The sequence below is a fragment of the Marmota flaviventris genome, chromosome 4, assembly GCF_047511675.1.
Source record: "Marmota flaviventris isolate mMarFla1 chromosome 4, mMarFla1.hap1, whole genome shotgun sequence".
Classification (NCBI taxonomy): domain Eukaryota; kingdom Metazoa; phylum Chordata; class Mammalia; order Rodentia; family Sciuridae; genus Marmota; species Marmota flaviventris.
This window is the reverse complement of record NC_092501.1, coordinates 51,687,651-51,710,086: the sequence shown is the minus strand read 5'-3', so window position 1 is coordinate 51,710,086 and position 22,436 is coordinate 51,687,651.

Sequence of the window (22,436 nt, the reverse complement as noted above, 5' to 3'; positions counted from 1 at the left end):
AGAACTAAATTGCCCTAATCACAGAGCAGAGAGGCCTGGCTACCCACCCACCCCCTCCGCTACCAGCCCAGCCCGGAAGTCACCTTTTCTCCTTCCTCCCACACCCCTTGGATTCAACCTACACCCCAAGTTACTCAACCCTGGAGAGGAGCTGAGCACACCACAGGGTCTCTGAGGCAGTGACAGCCATCAGAAATCCACCCGGAAAGCACTTGGATCAGCAGGGCCTGGGACCTGCAGCAGGCCAGCCCTGGCCCAGCTGGAGCCAGCAGCAAAGGAACCTGATGGCTGGTCACAGCGTTGCTCACAGTAGCTTATTAAAGGCTCTGAGAAGGCCTGTGTCGACCCACAGTAAGGATTCCTTCACAGAAAGGCCCATTTTTATGGGTGGAATCCTTAATCATGATTTTTTTTTTCTCAAATAACAATATTTTCAAGACTCTGGAATTCTGAAGAACAGTCTGTAGACAACAGAGGCCTGCAGATAGGCACATCCAGGACCAAGAGCCACAGGAAGCAGACAGGAAGGTGACAGGTTAAGGGCCCCTTTCCACCTTCATGACGTTCCTCTGGAACTGGGGTGCATCTTGGTTTGAGTCAACCAGAAAATGATTCAGGGACAAGGGCTCAGGTGGCAATGCAGCCGTTTCTCTGGGGGCTCCAGGCAGCCCTGCAGGGAGGAGGGGAGGGAGTCAGGAGTAGAGGGTGCTCTGTGAAGGCAGCCGTCACCTTGAGAAGTTGCAGCAGAATCCTCCAGAAATGACAGAAAGCCCAGGAGAGGAGAAGCAGCCCAGGGACAAGTAGGTTTAGGGCCCCTTTCCACCTTCATGACGTTCTCACAGAGCTGTAGGCGGGCTGCAAGAGGAGTCATGGGGACTGCCGCAGCCTCAGGGTCGCCGTGGGCAGGAGTTCCGATTTCTGTGCTGCTGCCTTGAAACCTCCTGGCATCTGAAACCCTTGACCCTCGGCTCCCTCCACTCAGTCACACCTGTGGTGACCCCTAGGGAGAGTGGGAATTCTGAACTAGGACAGGCACAAACACCACCAGCTTCGTTTAAGAGAAACTGGAGATCTAGGAAGTTCTTAAAGCAGCCATTTCTGAAACAGCCGGGTCCCTGGAAGTGTAGCCCTCTAGCAGCCACTGACCCCTCTGCTAACTTCTGCTGCCCAGTTTATTAGAAGAACAAACTGGTAGTAAAGTTTCAGCAGGAGAGGGCTGCCCATGGTCAGAGTGGAAGAGAGAGGAAGGAGAGAGGGAGGGAGGGAGGGAGGAAGAAAAGGAGAACAGGAAAGTGACAATGGAACTCATTCTCAGGGTGCAGGGGAGGAAGACTGTCAGGTTGTCAAAAAGAGCACCCCTGAGGACAGTCACAGCCAGGACTTCCACAAGCTAAGGGTGCCTGTCATTAATAGGTACCAAGATTTCAGGATACCCAAGAATTCAGGGGACTCTCAGGGTCAGGCCAAGCCGGGTCCACACATAGCCCTGCACACCACGGGTCATGGACCAAACCCACCCCGTGGCCGTGCAGCTACTAATTGTGTTTGTTTTGTTTTGACAGTTGGCATTGAAAGCCAAAATTAATGGATTTGCATTAAAAAAAAAAAAAAAAGCAGATTCCTGGTTCTTCTGGCACTGGGGTGCATCTTAGTTTGAGTCAACCAGAAAATGACTCTGGGACAAGGGCTCAGGTGGCAATGCAGCTGTTTCTCTGGGGGCTCCAGGCAGCCCTGCAGGGAGGAGGGAGGGAGTCAGGAGTAGAGGGTGCTCTGTGAAGGCAGCCATCACCTTGAGAAGTTGCAGCAGAATCCTCCAGAAATGACAGAAAGCCCAGGCCTGGGAGTTACCCAGGGTGAGGTGAGGGAGCCTGGAATGTCCCCACACCAGCCCCTCCCCTCTCTGCTGAAGGCTGTTCTTGGAGAGTATTGACCCCTAGACCACTCTGTGGGTCCCAGTGGAACAGCACTCTGGGTTTCCGTAAAAGGCCTTCAGGCCCAGGAGCAAAGAAACAGGTGGTTGGAAGCTTCCAGAGCACAATGAAAGGTGAGGTGTGAGGGAGAGGGAGGGGGCCAGTCAGCATCTGCACCCTGGCGTGATCGGGTCACTGGCACCTTCATTCCCACAGCAATAGCAGGCTGCACCTGGGAGAAGGGCAGCGTCCCCCTGTCCCTCTGCTGTCCCCAGTGCTGAGGAAGCATGCTCATTGCCGTTTAGCACAGCACCTGCCCTGCTCATTTACTTCTAGCAAGGAAACTTCTCTATGAATCCATATGTGTTCAAGAGGAGAAAGCCACAGGCCAAGAGGACACAGCTATCGGGCCATTCCTATGACAGCTCCCCAGCCACCATAGGCATTTGAGATTACGCCACTGGCTTCAAGTCCTGGTGGACGCTGAGGCCTGGGCCGACTATCCTGACAACCACCCGTGCTCCTTAATGCTTAGTCCTCAGGAGGGAAGTATCAGTGTGCAGTCCACTGTCCTGCCTGGGGCTTGTCAACACCACCAAACCAACTGTCCCATTGCCATCTCCCGTCACATCCACCTGGATTTCTCCTGACACCTAAGCAGTGTCTTATTCCATTTTGTTACCATCACCAAATACCTGAGATCTAGTAATTTATAAAGAATAAAGACTAATTTTGCTCCTGATTCTGGAGTCTGGGAAGCCCAAGGGCATGGCCAGGCCTCTGCTCAGCACCTGGTGAGTGCCTCAGGCTGCATCACAACATGGTGGAAGGTGTCCCATGGCAAGACAGAGCAAGCTTGCCAGAGCCAACCTGCTTTTATACCAAAGCCAGCCCCTTAATGACCCTCTAATCCATTAGTGCCAAAAGTCTCCGTCAAATCCCATTAGCATATGAGTCTGGGTCCCTGTTGCTCGTGTGTAAGTGAGAGACACTGTCAAGGGCAGGGACACATTCATGCAGCATGCCTGGTTCACAGCGGTCACTGGGACTTTCAGCCCATGCTCACTCTTCTGGATGCGGCTCAGTTAATCACTGAATGGACATAGTTTAGCTCTTCCCGGGGACCCCTCCCTCTCTTCCTGCTTCCCCAGCTGCTATGAGCTGAGTAGCTTTCCCCCACCACGCTCTTCCGCCATGATGTTTGCCTCACCTTGAAGGGCCCAGAGCAATGGAGTTGGCTGACCATGGACTAAACCTCTGAAACCAGGAGCCAAAACAAACTTTCTCCCTCCAAAACAAAAACAAAAAGATAGTTTAAAGTCTGGGATTTAAATAAAGCTTGTCATGGAATCTGGGAATGAATACTAAGGTCCCCCAGTGCCTGCCCCATGCAGGCGAGCAAGCAAGCTACTCCCTGCAGGATGGACACTGGAAACCAGAGCGGAGGCCGCAGACAGCCTGCCCCGCCCCAGAGCGGCTCCCAGAGTTTGCACAGTGGGTAGGGGCTAGTTCTCTCCTTCCTCTGGGAAGCCTCCGTGCATTCCATTTCTGTTGTTTTTAATACCTTCTTTCTCTTGACTTGATGTTGATTTGTTTAAAGCTGTTTCCCCTCCAGGAAAAAATGCCCCCTGCCTCCCATCCATATGAATGGAGGAATATCGGAATAAGATGCTGGATGACATCAGCTCATTGAGAACATCGCACATCTGCAGTGCTTCTCCTCCTCCCTGGGCCCCGAGGGATCTGCCTGGCCCCAAAAGAGCCGCCTTCACACTTGGCCCAGAGACTTCAGCTTCTCTGCGCCTGTCCCGCTTGGCTGGGGAGCAGAGGAACAGTTGAGGAGACATGTGTCACAACTTGCACGAACCCCAGGAGCCTGTTGGGGGAAAAGCCCCTGATTCTTACTCATAGAAGCCGGGGCCTTTATCTTTCCCAGGAGATTAAGCCTCAGTCCCCAACCTCAGCGTTCACACTGCTGACCCAGCCAGAGCAGTGACTGGATAAATGAGTGACTGAAAGAATAAATGAGGCGATGAAGATCAAGTAGCACTTGGAAGGAGCGCGTTCATATTCATTTTATTACAGCACAATACATAGGACACAAAATTTACTGTTAGTGACATTTAGTCCATCCATAATATGCAATCGTCACCTAATGCCAGCACATTTCATCACCCTAAAAGGAAGTCTTCCTTCCCCTGGTACTGAGATAGCAAGCAGCAGAGAGAATGCCTCCCACGAGTGTGGACTGTGTGCCTGCAGGGGCTCAGAAAGCAGAGCAAGGTCCCTGGCTCCCGGAGCTGTGGCCTCTGTGTGGTAACAGACCTCCCGCGTCACATTTCCCAAGCAGACTCAGGATTACGAATACTTTCTAATAAAGAAAATTCATCACCGTGGTCTGTATGGCTGTATTTATTATCATCTGTACAAATACATTTCCAGACTGGGAACAATAAAGCTCACTGTCAGGCCCCGTATCTGTGTCAGTCCCCTCCTGCACAGGACTGGTGAGATTGCCCAGTTCCAAGTGGATCGTGCCTCGCTGGCTCAAGCTCAGCAGCTCTGTCCTGTCCCTGACCCTGCAAAGTCACTGGAGATGATATCTGCAGCTCTGGCGCCCAATGGGAGCTTTATCAGGACTCCAAGGACTCCAGAATTTCCACCACCGTGTGTTATATCTTGGAGATAGAAGCAGCGAGGGCTGCGGGCATAGCTGGGGCAGTGCCATGTGTGATCTCTTAGAGGGCAAAGGGAAGAAGAAGGTAAGTGAGATTGGGCATTTTTTCCTACATACACAGCGATCCCAGCATTTCTGCAAATGCCAGCGTGTGGAGCCAGCCTGTGGCTCTCAAACCCTGGCTCTGCCCATTTCCTCACTTGAGGGAACTTGGGCAAAGTACACAACCTGTATTTTCCAGTTTTCTTATCTGTAAAAACCAGAATAAGATTGTTACCTATCTCCCAGGGTCATTGTAAGGATTAAGTAAAGTTAAGAGGTGGGAATGGCCTGGAACTTACTAAGTGCCAGTAAATGTTAGCTGCTCTGCTCAGAGTCTGGTCAGAGGTGGGAATAAAAAGGGTGAAACAAGGAGGGCTCATGATCTTGCTTCCCAGAAATGACGAGACCAGTTGTGTGTCCATGAACATTGTATACGTCTGTAGTATTGCTGCTCACGCAAAATACCTCCCTCAAAACCATTCGGGTGCTCATATCTGAATGATAGCAAGCTACCTTGTGCCTCCTACCTTTATCTCATCCGGTGAGCCACCCAGTCTTTGTGAAGTGAGCATTATGTCGTCACCTGTTTCACTGGTTGGGAGACTAAGGCTTAAGGAGGTGGAATGAGCTGGCTCTCAGCTGCAAACCCAGGTCTTTCTACCTCCTAAGCTTGACCTTAGAACAGCTGTGCTGCACCATGGTGGGGACACGCATGTGCTCGGCACCCTGGGCACCTTGTCCCTCTCCTGACTGAGGAGACAAAGGCATTTACTTATTGCCCCAGTTTTCTGGGTCCTCAGGCCATCCCCACAGATGTTGTCTGCCTAGTGAACAGCACTCACTGGATTCTGACCTAACCAAGGAACAGGCAGTCACGGAGGAGACTTTCTTTATGACTTAGCATTTGATGCCAGCAATGCAGAGGGAAAGGCAGGGAAATGTCACAGGAAGAGCTCCTAGATTGAAAAAAAAAGCAAAAAAACTCCTGTTCCCTTCCAGAGGTGAGCCCAAAATAAACATGGGAATAAAGCTCAAACTCAGCACAGATCAAAGAAAGGCAAACCCAATGGACAGCCATCTCTTAAATTGGCAACAGTGTTTTTTAAATATAGTAACACTGGTGACAGTGTGGGGAAACATTCATTCATTGATGGGAAGCTCACGGGGGAGGCCAGTTCATTAATGACTATCCCACCTCCGAACATGCCCCATATCGTCCCTGCACCCCCCACCCCCCCACAAATCAAGGAATTTATCCTAAGGAGAAACTGTGGCTGAACGCTAAGATGCGATGTTAAACATTAAATCTTGTTTATAATAATGAAAAATTGGAAAACCACTATGTGTTAGATAATAGGAAGATTGGTTAAATAAATTGTGGTGGCATATAAAGTGGATCTCTGCAGCCATTAAAATGGTAATGCAGAAGACTTTTTATATAATGGCTAAAGGGTATTTGTTGACAAACATGAGCTATAAAACAGTACCATGTGATTCCATTTTGTAAAATAAGATATCTATAATGTGAATATGTCTGCACACACAAATGATTGGGAAGACATCAATCAAACTGTTGATAGTAAATTGTTCCTGTGTTATGGTTTATTCTTCCTGTATCTGAATTTGCAGCAATTTCTAATAGGGGATAGATTATAGCTTGATCACAGAGCACTTGGCCTGGCACACACAAGGCTCTGGATTTGATCCCAGCACCCTCAAAAGACTTTATCCCTTGTCTTCACCACCTAGCACGAAGAGTGTAGCCTCCAGAGCCAAGTTCAAGCTCAAGTTCAGTGCCCAATTCCATTCTTAACAGCTGAGACCTCTCGAGTTCCAATCTTTAAGGACAAGATGGCGGTGATAATAAAGCCACAGGGCCTGGCTCATTGGGCATCAGGAGGCTCTGGATGAGAGGATACCCCAAAGCTCCCTGCACAGCTCCCACACAACTGTTTTTCTTTATTATCACTATATGATTCATCTGATTATTGTTACCATCATCAATTCAATGTCTGCAATTAGGACGGAAGCAAGCCCGCATCTTGGCCCACCTTCTCTGCCCACCCAGCCTGCAGAGAGCTGTCCCCGGCAGGGTCCTCCGCAAGGTGGGTGTCTGCCCTCCCCCTTCTCATGACGCCTTTGCCGGCCCTTGCCAGAACCCCGTGTTTGGTCTTCCTCACCCCTATCCACAGAGATGACTTGGAAGAAATAGCCCAGCAAACACCAGTCTGCTGGCCCCAGAGTGAGACGCGGAAGTTTACAAAAATGCATATCCAAATGTTTGATTTGGGAGGAGAAACCAAGCAGCGTCTGAACTAAGGGCAAAACAGAAGCAGAAAGGGGCTTTTTCAGGAAGGCCTGAGCGTGCCCAACGCTCACCACTGGGGCCTCCTTGTTCTCCCACCTCGTTTCTTCCTTCAGTCCTGCCCCCTCGTTTGCTGTGGAACATCTGGCCCCAATATGGGGCTGATTTTAATAAATCCAAGACATCTCCCTAGCCCAGCAGGCTTGGAAGAAGCCAAGGAGAAAGCCCAGGGCGTTGTCAGCAGGAAGACCAAGAGGCGAAGAGCTGGTCAGGAAGGGTGGGGGCAGTCATGACCAAGATAGGACTGGGCCAGGGCGGGGAGTGGGATGGGGCAGGGCAGGGAGACACTGAGGGGTTCAGAAATGGAGATGGACCGGTCGAGAGACCCCCCCATTGATGCCAGAGGCAGCCTCTGGACGCATCCACCTGCTCTTGGTTTCTGGCGTCTCCTGCAGCCCTCACTAGGCAGGAGCTGGCTGGTATGAGTCACAGATCTGTGTGGGAGAACAGGATGGAGGGACGTGGGGTTTTTGCATGCACGTGCATGTGTATGAGCATGCACACACACACACACACACACACACACACACACACACCTCCTTCCACACCAGAAACGCAGAAGGCTCATGGAATATCAGTTGGCCTCCACCCTCCCGTTGGTTTTACTTGGAGAGACCCTGCAGCCCAGTCTGCTGGTAGATACCCAGGCGGGTGATTGTTTCTGGTGACCCAAGACAAAGCAGAGTAACTTGGCGGCTGAAGCATCAGAAGGGATGGAGCCTTAGATTGCAAATAGATAAAGAAGTCAATGTGAAGAAAGCTGCAACTCCCAGACTCTCCCCCTCTGCCCACTCTCATGACTGTTCTATTACTGCAGACTGAGAAATCAATTCTTCCAGAGTCAGGACTGAGAAGGTGGTGCCAAACCCAAGAAAATGGTTATACATTTGCAGAGTGCGAATGTAGCATGAATTGGAATTGAGCCACAGCCGCCAGGCCCTGAGCCCGCTTGCCCCCCATCAGCCGAGTTGGCGAGGAGGCCCGAGAAGGCTGCCGAGGGCCTCCTCTCACTGGTGGTGGTGAGACAACGGAGTGGGCAGGAGTGTTAATTGTGACCAGAGCTTTTGTCTTGTTCTCACTTATGTGTGGAAAAGATGACGGAAGAATGAGAATACATTTGTCCCCTTTCCCTCCGTGGAGCAGAGACCAGCCTGCCTCAGTCTACAGTCTGGGCCTCAGGAAGGAAGGGAAGTCAGAGCTCAGAGCTTCTCCTCACTACTCACAAAGACAAACCAGGCACCTCCCTAAACTAGCCCAAAGCTTTCTGCTCTGCATACATCTTAAAATCTCCTGCAGGCCCCCACACTTTCCTGTAAATCAGACTCCCCTAGAAGGCTGGTTAAAACACAGATCAATGGGCCCACCCCCAAGAATTTCTGAGGCAGTAGGTCTGGGATGGGGCCTGAGGGTCTGCATTTCAGCTGCTGGTCCTGAATCCAATTTAGTCCTCAGAAAAGGATTCCATTTGTCCGTAGTGGGGTCGGGTTTGGATTGCTTGAAAGCACCCAGGGGATCCTGGGGGAGCAACAGCTAACGCTGCCAAGGCTAGAGGCCCTGGCGCGACCCCCTACAAGAGCCAGTTACAGCGCTAAGCACAGACTTGCAGTTACCAAAGACTCGCTCAGTCCAGCTGTTGTCAACCTCTGCCTTCCCTAACGCCTGTCCCCTCTTCTACATCAAAAGAAATTTTTTATCTCTTTTTGTGAGACTGAGGATTAAGCCCAGCAGCCCTCTACCACTGAGCTACATCCTAGACTACTTTATTTTTTTACTTTGAGACAGAGCCTCGTTAAGTTGCCCAGGCTGGCCTCAGATTTGGGGTCTTCCTGCCTCAGTCTCCCGAGTGGCTGGGATTACAGGCGTCCTCACGTGCCCAGGGAAATCTTCCACGTCCCTGTCTGCCTTGGCTCATCTGCGGCTTTGCCGGGCCCTCCCTGCACATCCAGACCTGCCCCCCCCCACCCCGTTCCGCCTGAGCTCTGGGGCATGAGCGCTTGGTCACAGCTTGGAGCTGTCAGTGTGCAAGTTCACAGGCATCTTGATGCTCTGATTTCCTCTCAAGAGCCTCTCCCTCTTCCCTGTGTTCGGAGAGGACCATTCCCTCTCCTTGAACGTGGCATAGCGGTCTCTCAGGTCTGGCCTCTCTTGTGAGCACAGGAAAGCTAGTCACCTCCGTGGGTGGAAAAGCTCAGGTCCTGTGAGTTCTTTGCTCAGAGTGGCTCCCAGAGGGCCCGGCCTTTGGTCTGTGTGGGCATAAACCCCAAAGATGCCCAGGCAGAGTGAGGGCCCGGCTCCTTTAAGGCCTGGCAGGGAGGAGTTGTGGGAAGATTTACAAAACCAAGAGCAGACGCTTCAAAGGATGACTTCCCTGCAGTGGGTCCACGAGGAAGGGATGGCCAGGGGATGCTGACCAGGTCCTGCAGGGGAGTCTTCAAGAGAAACAGGCAGGCGAGCACTAGGGCCACACGGCCACAGTGAGGACAGGGGAGAGGGACAAACACCCCACCAGAGAGGCTATTTTGAAGGTTAAAAACGGGCTCAGAGAGGTCAAGCATCTTGCCTAAAGTCACGTAGCTGCATTGAAAGTGGACATCTATTGAACGCTGACGAAATGCCAGGCACAGCTTTAGTCGCTTCACACATATTAACCCTTTTAATCTTTACCCTCCAAGGCAACTTGCCTTTATGCAGTGACCCAGGGACCCAGGCAATTCTGAGTTGATGGCTCAGCCAACTGAATTCAATCCCCAGCACCAGAAAAAAAAAAAAAACAGAAATCTGGATTGGAGCCTATTGTGGTTTGGATATGAGGTGTCCCCTAAAAGCTCATGTGGGAGACAGTGCAAGAACAGTCAGAGGTAAAGTGAGGTGATTAGATTAGAGAGGTGTGACCTAATCAGTGGGTTAATCCATTCATATAGACTAACTGGGTGTAAGTATAGGCGGTGGGGAATGGCTAGAGAAGGCTGGTCCCTGGGGGTGTGCCTTTGGGGTTTATATTTTGTCCCTGGTGAACAGAACTCTCTCTGCTTCCTGACTACCATGTCCTGAATGTCCTGAGCTGCACTCCTCCACCATTCCCCTCCACCATGATGTTCTGCATCACCTTGGGCCCAAAGCTATGGAGTCGGCCATCTGTGAACTGAGACATCCAAAACCATGAACCCCAGGTAAACTTTTCCTTCTCCATATTGTTATTGTCAGGTCTTTTGGTCACAGCAATCAAAATCTGAGTTAAACAGAGCCCCTCAGAGGACAAAGCCTGAGATTGCCACACTACACAGGGGGGACAGAGAAAGAACAGGACCACTAGTGACCACCGACTCGTAACTGGCCCAGCAGCCAGGTTCCCAATCAAAGGAGGATGTGGGAAGCTGAGACACCGGCAATTCAACCATAAGAAATGAGATCACTGAAGATAGGTCTGGAGGAAAGAAAAGAAATGGGTTTGCTCTCCTTAGAGATCAATGGAGGAGCCAATTTGAAGAAAAGGAGAGAGGAGGGAGGGAAGAAGGAGGGAGGGAGGATAGGAAGGAAGGAGGGAGAGAAGATAGGAAAAAAAGAAACTAGGTGTGAGGTGCACGCCTCTATCCCAACTCTATGGGAAGCTGAAGCAGAGGATCAAAAGTTCAAGTTTAAGATCAGCCTGGGCAACTTAGTGTGACCCTGTCTCAAAAAAAAAAAAAAAAAAAAAAAAAAGGAAAGAAAGAAAGAGTAAAGGGCTAGGATATAGCTCAGTGGTAGAGCACATGTGTAAGACCCCAGTTCAATCCCCAGCACCACACACACACACAAACATACACACAGAAAAGGCAGTAGCGATTATGAAACCTAAGTCAAAAGAAAGGAAACAAGAACCGTGAATGTAAAAAATACATGTCTTGGGCTGGGGATGTGGCTCAAGCGGTAGCGCGCTCGCCTGGCATGCGTGCGGCCCGGGTTCAATCCTCAGCACCACATACAAAGATGTTGTGTCCGCCGAAAACTAAAAAATAAATATTAAAAATTCTCTCTCTCTCTTTAAAAAAAAATACATGTCTTATTTCTTGGCAGTGAAAAATGTATCTTGAGCCTAATAGAACAGACTCTGGTGGAACACTACCCAGCTATGTAGGAGGTTGAGGCAGGAGGATCCCTGGAGCCCAGGAGTTAGAGGCCAACCTGGGCAACATAGTAAGATCTTGTCTCAAAAAAATCAAAATGTTTTTCTGTATTGGCTCCTGCTTTTGGTACCAAGTTTAAGAATGCTTTGATTAGCCCTAGATTCTCATGGGGGTTTTTTTCCTTTAAAAAAAAAAAAAAAATCTTTGCTTTTTCTTTTTTTTTTTGGACTTGGTCTCACTTTTTTTTTTTTTTTTTGCTCAGGCTAGACTCAAACTCCTGGGCTCAAGTGATCCTCCCACCTCCCATTTCTCAATGAGAGCCGGTCTGTGTTGCACCCAAGGCCACATGGTTGGTGAGTGGTCCAGCTGAGACCTGGTACCTGTGTCCCCTAGGCCATGTCTGTGGCTCCCACTTCTGCCCTCACCCCTCTCTACCTGGTTCTGTCCATTCTCAGCCCCACCCCAGACCCCTCCATGTGAGGGGTGACGCCATCAGGAGCAGGGCCAGTGGCTTCGAGCAGCCTCTTGGCTCTCTCAGCCCTGCTTCCTGCGGGTGGAGAAGGCTGGTGCCCTCCTCCAGGGGCCGCAGGATCAGCGACGCCATCAGAAGCTGGTGATAATGGCGGCCCCCACTCGGCAGTTAGAATGTGCCAGGAACTTCACCGGCCATGGCGTTTTCCTTACCTGAAGAGCCAGCAAACGTGCTGAAAGGTCCCTGCGCCACCAAGGTGCATGGGCCACCTGGAAGGGTGGCGGGAAGGGGCAGACGGGAGGACACGTCAGCAGAGTAGACTCCTTCTCAGTCCTGGGCCTGTGGCCCCACCAGCCTCTGCCCCATGAGGACAGGTCAGCAGGGGTCCTGGACCCAGGGCCTCACCCTCTGGGCAGCCCACATGAAGACCACGGCTGAGCACCAGCCCTAGCTCAGCTTTCACTGTGGACAACCCAGGGCGTGTTACTGTCTCTTTTATAGCCTCAGTTTCCTCATCTGTAGTAACCCTCAGGCTTGCTGTGTTGTGAAATTCAAATGAGATAATGCAGGTGGGGAGCTGAGACAAGGGCTTGGCACAGCGAAAGGCCTCAAAAATGCTAGCTTATAACTAAGGCAGGGATGAGTTCAAAGCCATGAAATGCTCGCAGACCACGGGCTGCCTTGTCCACGTGGATAGTCACATCTCCTCTGGGAGAGGGGGGACAGTGAGGACTGAATGACCCCCACCCATCACCCCAGGGCAAGAGAAATCTCTGAGCCCCTGTGGTCCAGCATGGGACCCTCCCTCCAGGTCCCTCTGGCCCACGGACACCCTGTCCTGGGCTCTGTGCCAGCAGGCTGCTCACACACACCCCAGAGGCCTTCTTCGTGTGACTTGGCCCAGGGGTGAGGCTAGGGGGAGGCCAGGAATCTGTCAGCCACGAAGGTGCAGAAAGAGCCCTTCTGCTGCTGTCACTGAGAAGGAAGGAAAGGTTGGGGGCTGGGATGGGGGATGAAATTCTCCTTGTCCCCACTCTCCCCCTGCAGAGAGCCCCAGCCTAGTCTCTGGGCTTGGTGTGGTTGTCTCCTGGCTGCTCTGGACCCCTGGCCAGAGGGAAGAGCCTTCCCCCAGACCCTCATCTCCCTGCAGGGCGCTTTCAGTCCAGACACCAATTCTCCAGCCCTTGGTAGCAACAGCCCTCCCCCTGCTCCCCTCAGGTGGTATCTCCCGTGGAGCTCTCATTGATTTGTAATCCCAGCAACTTGGGAGGCTGAGGCAGGAGGCTGGCAAATTCAAGGTCAACCTGAGCAGCTTTGTGAGCCTCCGTCACAAAACAAAATGTAAAAATGTCTGGGGATTCATCTCAGTGGTAGAGCACCCTGAGTTCAATCCCAGTACTGGGTAGGGGACGGGGAGAGAAAGAACCCCAAAACTAAAAGCATAGTCATTTTGCTTGAAGCCCTATCCTGTCCTCTGACAGAGGTTTTTCTTTCTTTTTAAAAAAATATTTTTAATTGTAGTCAGACATAACACCTTTATTTCATTTATTTTTATGTGGTGCTGAGGATGGAACCCAGGGCCTCACACGTGCTAGGCAAGCGCTCTGCCACTGAGCCCCAGCCCAGCCCATCTGACAGTTTTAAACAACCACAACATTGGTGACAGCCATCGCTCCCTGTGCGCTGTCGGAAGGACACTAGACTAACCCAACCTCACGACAACCTGGGCGTGTGCCTTGTCATCATCCTCATTTTACAAACAGGGAAACTGAGTCACAGAGTAGGTAAGCCATTGCCCAAGTCACACAGCTCAAAGCAAGAGTGTAGAAAGCCCCACTCCCCGGTTGCCCCTCCTGACTGCAGGGGCTTGTGTGACCCTCTTTGGGTGCATCTTCTGCTTGGGAGTTTCCGCTCCCAGGGGTGGGCACAGAGGGCCCTCCACCTGGCCGTGGGCACAGCACTGGGGGAAACACGGAGCCTGACAGCGAACCCGGCCCCAGACCATGACCTGAGCGTCCACACTGGCTGCCGTCCTTGTTTACCCTGAGGCCACCACGCCAGACAAAGGCTCCTTGTTGGGTCCAGGGAGTGGGCAGGTTTCTAAGGACATGGGTTTAGGACAAGGGCTATTTCCTACCAGGACTGGTCTTCTTTTTTTGGAGACTAAGAAGTCACCATCACAGGCTTTGTGGCCGGGTGGAGAGCAAGCCATCCTCCCTGCCCCTTTCCCAGCTTGCTGGCACAGGTCCTGCCTGGGCACATGGTTCTCCTGACAGCTGAGCTCAAAAGGGCCACCGCCCGCTCCCAGGACCTCATGGCTCCTGGGCCCTGTCACTCTTGATGGAGCCTCTTTCCAAGGCGGGGCAGCCAGGGAGGGTTCTTAGGAAACCTGGGGCGAGTGGCCCTTGGGGCCTCCTATTCCCCTCCAACACTCATGTCTAGCTCCTTGGGGGCCCCTGCTGCCCCTCCAGCCATCTCCATGGGGCCTGCACCATGGGGAGAGGAGTCCTGGTTACCCCGGCACCCACCTCCTCCCTTCCCCCAGCCTGGTTTCCAAGCATGGCTCTGGGGTCTGAGAGCAGGGACTGGAATGCCTGGTGAGCCCTGGGAGCCTGCAGCCTCTTGGGTCTCCACGTGGACATCTGCAGCATGCACGGGAAGTGTCCCCATTTCTGTCCTGGGCGCGCCCTCCGCCGTGCACCCGCCGTGTACAGTGAACATCATCTCTGTACTGATGAAAAATAGAGTCATCCAGGACAAGAGGCCGTGGGTGGGATCCCCAGCACCACACACCAAAACAAAACAACAGCAACCAAGATCCAGAACTCCACCAGGGGTCCTTGAAGAGGGCAGAGGGTAACTAAAGGTGCAATAGAAATATCCTGATAGAGGGCTGGGAGGGCTCAGTGGTGGAGGCTTTGCAGCTTGTGCAAGGCCCTGGGCTCAATGCTCAGCACCGCAAAAAAGAAAAAGAGAGGAAGTAGAACAGTAACACAGCATTTGGAAAATCTAAGTACACTGGTGTAAAAAGGTATTCGGGACATTTTTTTTTATCTTTATTTATTTATTTTTATGTGGTGCTGAGGATTGAACCCAGAACCTCACATGTGCTAGGCGAGCTCTCTACCGCTGAGCCCCAGCCCCAGCCCCTTGGGATATATTTTTAAGTGAAAGCTGAACATTGCAAAATAATACATACGCTGTCCATCATTATAACACAACAAACAATCCATTCTCTAAATCTCTCTACGCACAGGGCAAGTCTGGAAAGATATTTTACAGGGGTCATAAAGGCTGCCTCAGAGGAGGGGAGGGGACGGTAGGGATGGTTAAGAGGGACTTCATGCCTCCCTTCTGCAACCTTTACCCTAAGTCCAGGAAGCCTGTCCCAGCTCCCAGACCCCCCAGAAGAAATGGAATTTCTAATCCTAGAGCCAAGGCCAAGTTGTGCTGCTAGCATCCAGAGAGGGAATTCGGAGTAGCTTGTAAATAACCAACTTCCAACCACGACAGTAAAATGGTTATAACCACCAGTTATTAACTCCCCACCTGGCTTGGCCTCGTACCCTCCCAGCACCGTGGTGAATGTGGCAAGCACAGAACTGACCGTCAAGAACAGTGGGGGATCTCAGATTCTTACCCTTCTGTGAGCAGGGAAGTTTTCCTGCCAAGATTTCATGAATGCTGGCAGAAGACCCGAGACTCCTGGGTCAGAGACAAAGGATTGATTGATTGATTGGTTGATTGATTGATTGTAGTCCTGGGAATTGAGTCTGAAAGCACTCTTCACTGAGCTATGTCCCCAGCCCTTTTTATTTTGAGACAGGGTCTTGCTAAATTGCTAAGGCTGGCCTCGAACTTTCTTTTCTTTCTTTTTTTTTTTTAAATAGGGTGAACTGGTTCTGAGAGAGAGAAGTTTTTATATATATATATATATATATATATATATATATATATATATATATATATATATATTTTTTTTTTAGTTTTCAGCGGACACAACATCTTTGTTTGTATGTGGTGCTGAGGATCCAACCCGGGCCTCACGCATGCCAGGCAAGCGCACTACCACTTGAGCCACATCCCCAGCCCCTGGCCTCGAACTTTCAATCTTCCTCATCCTTCAGAACAGCTAGCTACAAAGGACTTTGTTACTCAAGCACGACAGGCAATACAAGTTCAAGTTCACCTTGACTCCGCTCCGCCGCCTCCTCATGTCACAGGGCAGACTGGCGATGGGCTCAGGTAGATGCTGTGCTCACAGTGGGTTTATGCTCCAGTGGAGGAAGCCTGTGACACTAACCTTTAGTCTGCTTCTTCCTCTTTCTTTTCTCTTCTTTTTTCTTTTTCTTTCTTTCTTTCTTTTATTATTTTTTTTGTACTGGAGATTGAACCCTGGAGCACTCTACCACTGAGCTCCATTCCCAGTCCTTCAGCCCTTTTATTTTTATTTTGAGACAGGGACTCACTATGTTGCCCAGGCTGGCCTCGAACTCGCCATCCTCCTGCCTCAGCCTCCTGAGTGTCTGGTATTACAGGCATGTGCTACCATGCCTAGCGGGAACCGGGGAGACAGTCTTTATTAGCCCATAACACAAGCAAATCTACCCTCCGGGGAGAAGGGAGTCATTCTCTCTATCCTCTAAGGCCACCTGTTACTAAGTATCTTCAAAGAGACAATCAAGACAAAAAGACAAACAGAAATGCTAAGAAATGGGAGACTAGCCTCCTAAGGTTGACAACTAAGGGCTTGGGCAATTGAGTCTCTCTCCAGGATCACAAAACTAGGACAAAGCTGACTCCAAAGCCCCTGTCTTCTTCTCTTGCCTCCAAAATGAGCTGCTCCACTGGCCGGGAACCCAGGAGGCACAGACAGAGTGGCTTCAGAGGGAAAAACCATCGGACTTCTGCACAGTGACCTAGGAGAACCGTGGGCACAGAGCTGGCCTGTGGCTCTGAGAATAGGAACTGCCCAACGCTCCTGATCCCCAGGACACAGCCGTCTGAGAAAGGACAACCCCTGCAGTGCTGTGCCTCGGGATGCCACACGAGAGCTGGAGTAAGGCATGAGCTTCCGGAGATGGCATCAATGCTCTCTTCTTTTGCAGAAATTTATTTTGAAAGCGCGTTGTTCGGTATTTATTTATACAGAATTTATTTATGGAGCAAAGCGAGCCGGCATTGGCCTTCAGCACCCAGCCAGGAAATGGTCTGGACTTGTTTTATTTTCTCCTCAGAACACCTTGTCCCACAGCAGCCGAATCTGACTTTTTCAGAGTTGGAGGTTGGTTGGCCCTCCCATGGCCCATGACCAAGTTCTGGTCCCCAGAGTCCACCGCCCTGGAGAACAGGCCAGGACAGGCCAGGTTTAGCCCTGGGTTCCTCTATCTCTTTATCCACAAAACAGGACCACAGGCACCTGTGCTGCCTCCCTCATAGGTAGAAAGCAATCTCATAGCCATGGTAGAAGTTTCTATCTTGGCAAACTGCTAATATCTGCATCTGTATTTCTAGATACGGAGAGAAATGGGGCTTCAGGGTTTCCCTGTGTGTCAAGCTGACCGCTGTCACACAGATGCCACTGAAAGTCTGCCCTGTCACATCACCTTACCCGACTTGGCCACCAAGGAGCACACTCCCTGCCTGTGCTGCTTCTAGCACTCTCTGAAATGGTTGGGGGTTTGGATGCTCAGTGTTGGGCAGGGCTGAGACGAGAGTCTTGCTCTTCAGGTAGCAAACCCCTTTGCCCAGGAAACATTCCATACGAGGCCTTTTAACATTGTTTATCTCATTTTAGCTTCACATCAACACTGTTTTACAGGTAGTGAAACTGAGGTCCTGGGGGTCTTCCATGGCCAGACCTCGTGACTGGGAAAGGTCAGGGATGGGACTGGAAGTTCTCTGCTCTCCAGACCTGGTTTGCTCCCACAGCATAAAGCTTCTGAACCAGGACACCAGACTGACGGCCTGCACACCTGACGCCATCTCTGGTACCTCACCTGCTGTGACACAGCCTCAGGTTTCCCTCTACAGCAAGGGACAGCACCAGATGCCTTGCCATCCGAGGTCCCCAGGAGGTTGAACTTTCTCTGGAGAGGCCCAGAGAGGGTTAGTAACCTGCCTGGGGTCACCCAGTGAGTCACAGCAGGGTGGGACGAGGCCTGAGCCTTGTCCAGGGCTCTGTTACCCACACCACTGTACCATGGGCTTCTGCAGGGAACGGATGGTGACGGCTGGCGCCCTGTCTCAGGGAAGGGACCGAGGACCACATTCTCCCCCTGAGCAAGACAATTTCGGGTAAGTCCCAAAGAAGCTCCCACAGCAGACAGGGAAATTATAGGGTGGGGTGGGATGGTGAGGCCAGGGCAGGCCAGGAGGGTCGAGGAACCAGGAGGAACAGGCCCGACTGCCCACACTCCAGCCAGTGGGCAGCTGTGGACAGAGACACCTGGGTATAGCTTACCTGAGCCAGGCCAGATGCCCTGGGGCATGCCCAGAATGGAGTGGACCTGGGGGTATTTCCCCCACGTGGAGATGAGCTGTGTCCCCTCTGCCTGAATCCCTCCCAGCCCTCACTCTTCAGGTCAAAGTTGAAATCGCCTTCTCAGAAGGCCTCCCTGACCTCCCTTTGTAAGCAGCCTCCTCCCTCACCTGCTCACCGCCAGGTGCTGGTCACGCCTGGTTGCTGTATGAAAAAGAACGGATTGGAGACAGCGCTTCTATTTGGAAGGGTGTGTGCATATTGCTGTATTTAAAAAGCATGCCGTGGCCTGGCGTGGTGGCCTATGCCTGTAATCCGGGAGACCTAGGAGGCTGAGGCAGGAAGATTGAAAGTTCGAGGCCAGCCTCAGCAATAGCGAGGCCCTAAGCGACTCAGCGAGCCCCTGTCTCTAAATAAAATACAAAATAGGGCTGGGGACGGGGCTCAGCGGTGGAGCGCCCCTGGGTTTCAATCCCTGGCACCAAAACAACAAACATGCAAACCAAGTATTCCTCACTGAGAAGCCCTGCCGCGGGGGGCCCCCACCTCCAAGCAGACGGCAGCAAGAGCCTGACTGTGTGCAGGTGCCTGCAAGGACTGGGCTGGAGGGAGCAGAGAGCGCCTGCCCTTTCTCCAACGAGGCAGGGCTGCTCCAGGTGCCAAGGGAAACGAAGGAGGAGGGAGGGAGGGAAGCCCCGGCCCTAGCAGGACTCACACCTCCCCCAAGCCCCTCAGGGGCCACACCAGGGAGCCCAGGAGCAGCACCTGCCCCCCTTCCTGGCCACCCAGAGCTGGCACCCTGCTGCAGTCTGGGGGCCGCCCTCCGCTGGCCATAAAGGCCCTTTCTCTGATGCTGTTTGTGTTGGGCCCTGCTCACCTCCTCACAGCCCCAGTCACTGCCACGGGCCCAGGAGAGGCGCAGGGCCACTAAAGGGCTTGCTTTGTGGTCTTGAAGATCAGGCGGGAGCTCAGCGCTGGAAGCCAGCTGTTTCCACCCTCCTGCTCATCCAGGGGGTAAACAGGACCCGGAGCGGCCTCTGCCACCTTCCACCCCATTCCTCCAACCCGTCCCAGCCCTGGCCTTGCCCAATCCGATTCCAGAAAGGAACACACAGCCCCTGTTCTTCCTCGGCCCACGAGGTAAGTCACCGCTCCTCCTTCAGCTGGTAGTTGCAGCCAGGTCCCCCACAGCCTGCATCCCAGGCGCCATTGACACCCTGCTGCCCAGAGGCTGCGGCCAGCCCCTGTCTTCCTGGCCCTGCCCCATGGAACTGTGGTGAGGCGGATGCCTGGTCCCTCTCCAACACCACAGCTGGGGCAGCTCTAGTGATGAAGTTGTCATTTTTTAAAAGGCCGTGTGTTTTAAAACACATCCTTGTTGTGCGAGGCCAAGTACCTAAAGAACAGGAGCCCTGGCTGGGAGCAGAGCTGCACACCTGTAAACCCCAGTGACTTGGGAGGCTGAGGTAGGAGGATCACAAGTTGGAGGCCAGCCTTAGTAACTTAGTGAGACCGTATCTCAAAATAAAAAATAAGGAGGACTGAGGACATAGTTCTGTGGTAGAACACTCCTGAGTTCAATTCCCAGTACCACAAAAATAAATAATCACAGGAGACACAACAAGCATGAATGAAGATTGGGACAAGATGTTCATGATTGTGCTACAGAGAATTTTTGGTACAGTTTAAAAATAGAGGAACCTCAGAAGGCCAGCAGGGGATTAGTTAAACAAATAACAACGCAGCCACACGACTATTAGGTGCCTTTAACAGCGAACCTACAGCCATGGAGTGTGATTCATTTATAAATTATGTATTTATAGAACCTAAAGCCAGATTTTATGTGTGTGCTTAAGGGTGTTTTTCTACAAAGAGTTAGAAGTCCCGTGACCTTCTTGAAATGACTGTGGAACCCCAAAACTGGATCTCTGTCCAATAGAAAGATATGTTACTCCGTGACAAGACGTTTATGTCATATAGAAAGTGGAGTCCTGTAAGTCCCACTTTCAGCCGTGTGTCTAGCGTGGAGGCCACACAAACATTCAAAGGCCCTAAGTGAGCTTTCTCCTTCGTTTTTCTACCAGTAAGATCTACACCCTTATCGTGGTAGGTCACGACTTCAGTCACATGGTTTCCAGAAACTAAGGCTAAACCAAATACAGGGCCAGTTACTAATCCCCAGGGTCCATAAGAGAAAATTTAGTGACTGCTTTTGGAATTTCAGAGCGTGCAGAGTTCTCTGGAGAGGTTTGGCTGTGGGACGTGTCTCTGGGGACCGTCTCCTGCTCCCTGAGGACAGGGTGTGGGGCAGCCTTGACTGAGGCTGAGACTCTGCAAATCCCAGAGCTCTGGAATCTGAAATGCAGAAAGCTGTTCCCTTCAGCAAGACTAGGAGGTCCTCCTGCCCATCCCCAGGGCAAATCCCAGAGCATTCTGGGTGTCTGTTGCTGAGGAACAGATCACCCCAAAACTTGGTGATCTAAAAAGACCAACCATTTATCAGCCTCAGGGTTCCTGCAGTCAGGAGGTCGGGATGGGCTCAGCTGGATGGTTCTGGCTCAGGAAGGGTATCGGGAGGTGGCAGTCAGATGGGGGCTGGTTGGGCCCAGGGGACAGGAAATTTTCTCTTTGCACCTGAATCTCCTGCACAGCAGCTCAGGTCTCCTAGCCCAGTGCTCAGCCACCAGGCGACACCTTCATTAAGTAGTACTAGAAGCCACCTGGTTGGCCTCTGCCGCTTTCTAGTGGTTCTGAGCTAGCTACTGGCCTGACTGGGGGATACAGGACACAGACTTCATCTGTCAATGGGAGGAGAGTCAAGGTCACTCAATAGCATGTAGTTTGGAAGATGTTGTGACCATCTTGGGAAAGCACAATCTTCCGCACAGAACTGTCACCCGTACCCAAGGCAGGCAAGGACAAACGCAGGCCAGTAGACAGCTTGTAACCTTTGACCTTTGTTCATTGGGCATTGATACCCTTAGATCATCCTTTATCTACCAAAATTTAGCCATCGCAGGCCTCAGTTAAACCACAGGAGCTACCATGGCACAGGGACACGGGGGCTGCCAAGAGATAGGCTCCGGCACTGGCCATTGTTATCAGACAGCAGAGGTGAGTTTGGGCCAGTAGTAGTAGCAGCAGCAGTGAGGGTTGTTTGGGGGTTACTGGGTGTTTTTGTTGCTGGAGATTGAACCTACAGTTTCATGCATGCTAAGTACACCACCACTGAGCTACAGCCACAGCCCGTGGAAGTGTTTGAACACCCTTCCTGTATTATCTGATTACCCATGTATTATCTGATTTTAAAAAATCAGTGGAGTTGGTCACAGAGGCACATGCCTGTAATCGCTGCTTCTCAGGAGGCTGAGGCAGGAAGATCACAGTTTGAAGCCAAGTGTTTTACAGAACTTGTCTGCAAAAAAAAAAAGAAAGAAAAGAAATTAAGTAAAAAGGACTGAGGGTGGAGCTCTATGGTAGAGTGCCCCTAGATTCAATCCCCAGTACCACCACCAAAAAAAAAAAAAAAAAAAAAATGGAAAAGGAAAAGGAGAGAAGAAAGAGGAGGAGGAAACAAAGAAGAAAGAAAATGAGTAGAAACAGAAATGATCTGGCTGTTGGGAAAAGGCCCACCCCCAACAGTGAAGAGCCACAAAACAAAAGAATAAAATAGCCAGGAGTAAGGTGCACCCTGTAACCCCGCTCCTCCAGGAGCATCTCAAGTTCAAGGCCAGCTCAGGCAGCTTAGCAAAGCAAATTAGGGCTTGGGATGGGGCTCAGTGGTAGACTGCTTGCCTGGTATGCACAAGGCTCTGGGTCCAGTCCCCAGTGCCCGCCACCACCCCCCCAAAAGTGTGAATAACTAAACTTTTTTTTTTTTAGATGAAATGATATAATGCCTGAGATTTACTTTTAAATACTACAGCAAACAAACTAAAGCACCTGGAGGCTGTGGACATGATTGGTCATGAGTTGCCAAGTGTTGAGACTAGGGTACAGGAAAATCTCCCATATGCTTTCGTTTCTGTAAATGTTTGAACATTCCCATAATAAAAGGTAAAAACAAATGCATAATAAATTTTGGGAATATGTCACTATACACTGCCTCTAGAGTCACCAAGATGAGGTGTGATGAAGTGCTGGCAATGCTCCCTCCTCAGAGCTACCACAACATGTTCATTCATGACTTTTATTTATCTCAGGATCACATTCACACGGAAATCAGTAACATCTGTACTGATGCACTTAGTTCACCGTGAAAACATGCAGAATTTTACCTGTGAGAAAAGCATAGTCTACATATGCAAAAAAAAAAAAAAAAAAAAAGTCATCGGACGCCTGACGACTGTTGCAAGTGTTTTGGAGACAGCCGGGGTTGAGAGGGGG